The following is a 4,981-nucleotide window of genomic DNA, read 5'->3' as shown; positions in this document are numbered from 1 at the left end:
TGAGGGGTTGTGGCCAGGCCCCAGCAGGACATTTTGATTAAGAACGTCTGCCTGCACCATCCCAGGCTTTTCCCTGCTCACTGCTCAAGGGGCAGGAGTGTTTCCAGACCCCTGCTAGCACTCTGAGGCAAGGGAGGCAGTGTGCAGTGCATGCATCTGTTGACGATATGGAGCTTTTTAATCTCCCTCCCTGCTTCTTTATACTGTCTGCAGCAAACTGACAGGTGAGCAAGCCAGCAGGTGGCTAATAAGTGTTTATCATCCCATCAGCAAAACAACAGCTTCTCTCTAATTCAGACTCTTCTTAAATAGCTTACCAGGGGGCCTGTTGACTAGCTCCAAAAAGCCCTAAGCAGTCACTGTTGTATTTGCCTGTCACAGTGAAATTGGAGACACACATACAGAGACACCTCTAGGCATTAGCTAGTATACCACATGCATAGGGTCTGTGGGGGTGGGGGCTGTGCTGTGTGAGATAGGAATGTTTGTGTGTGTATGTTGGGGGAGGAATTCCTACTTGAGCAGCAAGCAGTGGGAGGGTCGGACATGGGCGTGGGGGAAGCAAGGCAGACCCTGCTGTACTTGCAGTCTCTGTTGGAGCTGCAGCCAGGGAACAGAAGAGAGTGGCCAGCTCTGCTGTGGAGCAGGGAGCCTCACCCAGCCCAGAGAGCATGCTGGGGGAGTCTGGCTTAGCTTAAACCAGCAAAGGGTTCTGGGATAGACATTGCATAAACCAGTTTGACCCAAATTAGTTAAGCCTGATACTACATTCAACCAGGTTTATCTCAAACTGGTTTCAGCCATTTTCAAACTGGTTTTTGTGCACTGAACATCAGTTCTGTTACAGATTTAAACCAGTTTGGCTAGGAACAGATGTTCAAAAAGCCTGAGCCTGAATTGATTCAGTTTTTGAGCGTTAGTCTAACTTGGCTAAGCTAAATCAGTTTGTAACTGTACAGACATCCCAGACAAACAGGCACATGCCTGCAATGGCTCAGGCTAGAAGCTGGGGGGTTCTAGAGCAGCGCTTCCTTTCCTTCCACAGGGCTGAGCTGAGGGGGCATGGCCAGTTCCTGGCAGGATTGGGAGGGTTCCCCCCTCCTTGATAACAGAGCATTTATCAGTTCTGCTATCAGCATTTATCAACCCGTCAGAAAACAAACAGCCTCTCTCATGAGTTCAAGCTCTTAAACAAAGAAGGAATGGCGGGACATTGTTAGCTGTGCTGCTGATTATTTCAAAAAGGTCTATGCCGACATTGCTGTCTGCTGCAGCACAGACCATAGCCTGCATGTGGTCTGCCAGCTAATGCTGAGGTATCTGTGTAAGGCAGAGGAGATGAGGGGATTCCTGCTTAGCAGGGAGTGGTGAGGGGAGGAAGGGGGAGAGCTGAAGCAAGCCAGCCAGATGCTGCTGTGACTGCAAGTCTCTGCCAGAGCTGCATCCAGGGAGCAGAGGGGAGGGGCCAGCCCTGTTGTGGAATAGAGATCCCCGCCCAGCGCAGAGAGCATGCCAGGATGCTGGGGAACTCTGATTTAGCTTAAACCAGCAAGGGGTTTGAGACAGACATTGCATAAACTGGCTTGACCCAAATCAGTTAAGTCTGATTCAGCCAGTTAAGTCTATATTCAACCGGATTCATCTTAAACCAGTTTTAGCCATTTTAAAACCAGTTTATGTGCACTGAACATCTGTTTTGTTACAGGTTTAAACCAGTTTTGGATCACTTAAACCGATTTAAGTGTAATGTCTGTGTGGCACAGAGCAGCCCAGTACTGGGGGGGGCCCATGTGTGCTGAGTTGAGAGGAGCAAGGACTGCACATGTATGTGGTAAAGGAGGGGAAGGAACTGATACCTGTGTGTGTAGCTCACACTATTGCTGTCTGTGTAGGGTGTGACCCCTGGTCCGTTGGAAGTTGAACTTCCCTGGTATATCATATAATATTTAAAAATTTGTCTATCACAAAACTGGAATTCCATTAATTGATTGATTTGATTCTGTGAGGTTTGTGTCATGGTTACAAAGCTACCCTCATCTGTACCCTTTTGTCTTCAACTGTCCAGAGAGACCTTGTGGCCTCCCTTGGATAGAATCTGTCAAATCCTTTCACCCTTGAACTGAGCCCTGATATTTGTATGAACCATTATTACCAAACAGGTTTGACTGAGATCTACATTTTTTCTTTTCAGGAGTCTGATCAGAAGTGTATGTAAAATGACTATACCACATTCTTAAACCTAAACATTCTTTCCTTATTTAAATATCCCCCTACTAAACTAATACAATGAAAACCCCAATAACCAAGTGAACATGTAGTCTCCAGTAAGTATTTCTGAGTAACTTCATTCGTAGTCTGTCACTAAAAATCAAAGATGGAATTCTTGAAAATTCATTTATTTCCATATTTTTGTCTGCACATTTATATTAATATAAATATGTGTACTTGTGTATGTTTAGCATTTGAAAAAGGTTTCATCCCTATTCAGAAATTAAATATAAGTGTACATATTGATGGTGTTGATGGTTAGTAATTTGCTGCTTGTATTGAATTGTCAGGAGTGCTTTGCTGTAGAGCTATATATACATAAAAATAGAGAGATGTCTGTTTGTGTGGGGGGATGTACTCTCTCCTAATATACGTGTTTGTTTATATTAGAAACTATCCCAGACCCTGTTTGTTCCCCTTTACTAACTACCTGGCCAGTCTGTCTCCCTAAGGTAATATAGGAAATGTATACAGTGCTATTCTTACTAGATTCATATGCACTCCAGGGCTGGACACATGCATGGGCAAACCGGACAGAAAGGGGGCCCAAAAATGGCAATTTCCCCCCCCCATTGTCTGATTATTATTATTATCAGTATCTCTAGTGAAGCAGGAGGAGGGGTTGAAGCGGGGTGTGATACTAAAAGTTTTCCTGGGCTGCCAGGAGTCTAGGTAAGGTACTGATGTACCCACAGTAAAATATTCAGTGTTTAGTGCTTTTGTCCCTTTAGTCTTGGTAACTCTGAAAGGCTGATTTTTCCCTTGTGATAGATTTGTCTATTAGCTAGCATTTTTACTCTTTATCTTTGAAAGAATTATGCAAACTCTTTTATCTACTTGCATAATTAAAAAAACGACTGCCTTAGATTGACTACAAAAGATATTTTAACAAACAGTAAATCTGTTCTTAAAATGTCTAAATTTGTTCCTTGTAAATGTTGCATCAGTTTATTAACCCTAATAACCAATAAAATGCCTTGAACATTAGCACTTTGTTCTTAGCTGAAAATTCTGGTATGAAATAGGCTGTGCTATGACTTCAAGGTTTTGTTTTGCTCTTTCTGGTTTAAAGGAGCTAAAGGAACTAAAAGGAACAATTACATGGTTTGCAAACAGACTACAGCACAATCTGAGTAGCAGAAATGAAGAATACCCATTTTCACTACACCTTAGCTGATGCACATTCTGCATCAGGATGCTATAAATTTGTTAGGATCATGGCTTTCTATGTATCCCTTATCAACCTATAATCTTCTGATTGTTGCCTGTTTTTCAACAGCTGAGGAACAGTAATCCACACTTGCTTATCTCTCTTAATCACAGCCTCACAGTGCTAGAGCTCCCTGAGCCTTTAATTCCCTCTTAGAGGCGTAACAGAGTGGAAAGTAAACAAAGACGAATTTGCAACCTTCAACATTGCTAATTTGCTCTGATGTCAGAATATTTAAATAGGCAAGGACTTGGGAATTATTTGATCAAGGCTGATTTTAATCTAATGCATGTGAAAAGGCTGAGTCTGGGAAGGTTCTGCAAAATGACAGGTATCCCAAGAGAGGTTTCCTGAAGGTTTCCCCTTTCAATAACAGTAATTTCATCATTTAAAACTCTATGGCTGATGTGTTGTTAGAATGCATTTGTTTTTTATGGGGGGGGGTTGCTCTACAGACATAGGCAGACAAGGTTATCTGGGTAAACGGGATATCTTTTATTAGATCAACTGAATAGTTGGAAAATTGTTCTTTGCAAGCTTTTGGACACAGGCACCTCTTTGTGTTTTATCACATTTTTATGTATGAGGTTGGCCCATCTGAGAACAGTTCTTTTTTTTTGCCTTTCAATTTTTTGTAGATTATGAAAAACTAGGTTAACAAGTTTATCCTTGTTTCAGTATTAGGGAAAGAACTGCAAAATAAAGATCCCCATTAAAAAGAAATAAAAGCTGTGTTTCCTTCTTGCATCCTGGATTGTCTGCTACAGCTCTATACAATTTAGGTGGTAAATATATTTTAAGTGAAAGAGTATATTTGCTGTTATGGGATAATGTTTGTCTAAAGTTCTGTATTCTTAAATGTATCTGTACCAATGCAGTCAAATAAACTATACATGTTGACTGATTTAAAGGCATAGAAAATCATGTATTTAAAGAGTCCTTCCTAAGCTTTCCTGAGTTTTTTTTTTGTTTTGTTTTTTATTTTATTAGGATGTGTTTTTATGGTATTCCAGGCTGATGTAGTAGTTCTGTGCAGTGAGATTACAGCATTTGCTTATTTGTGTTTCTCTTCATTTCTCTCTCACTGTCTCCAGCTGGTGTAAATGAGTGCTGCTGCCACACAGACCAAGATAACCTGCTCAGTCAGCTGGAGCCCCCTGTGGACAGCTGTCTCTCAGCTGATGGAAAACCGCTACTAACCACTGAATGGAAGAGAGTGGCAGCAAAAACCAGACTAGCAGCAGCAATAGCAGCAGCAAGCAAGGGCTCTATTGTTCCCTGGTGTTAAACAGTTTTTCCTTTTCAACTGCGATGCACAATAGCTGGGAAGAGGTTTCCATTCTACTCCTCCCTGTGAAGAAATTCTGAAGAGGGGAAAATTACTCGAACAAGGGTTACCCATTGTGCGGCAGATTTTGACACTGAAACAGCCTGCTCTGAAGGCATGGGGTTGAGACAAGGAAGCACAGTTTTATTCGGTGGTGCAGGGGCTTTTGCTGTTTC

The 4,981-nt window shown here is 42.1% G+C and overlaps 1 protein-coding gene across 2 annotated transcripts in view; it reads left to right on the top strand.

The window, feature by feature from the left end:
- The window catches only part of THSD7A (thrombospondin type 1 domain containing 7A), a 686,730-nt gene that overhangs the window by 194,606 nt on the left and 487,143 nt on the right, over positions 1-4,981 (top strand). Inside the window, exons 1-3 of one of the 2 annotated variants that reach the window (XM_019508491.1) lie at positions 3,743-3,853; positions 4,157-4,260; positions 4,573-4,876. The gene's annotated coding sequence lies outside the window, so the exon portion shown is untranslated. Of the gene's footprint in view, positions 1-3,742; positions 3,854-4,156; positions 4,261-4,572; positions 4,877-4,981 lie in introns of those variants that run through there. The other variant, XM_019508490.1, reaches the window with a different exon arrangement.

Source organism: Gavialis gangeticus, unplaced genomic scaffold (assembly GCF_001723915.1).
Source record: "Gavialis gangeticus isolate Ggan-Ray unplaced genomic scaffold, GavGan_comp1, whole genome shotgun sequence".
Taxonomy (NCBI): Eukaryota; Metazoa; Chordata; order Crocodylia; family Gavialidae; genus Gavialis; species Gavialis gangeticus.
Note: the sequence above shows the minus strand (reverse complement) of the source record. Positions and strands in the feature narration are given on the sequence as shown.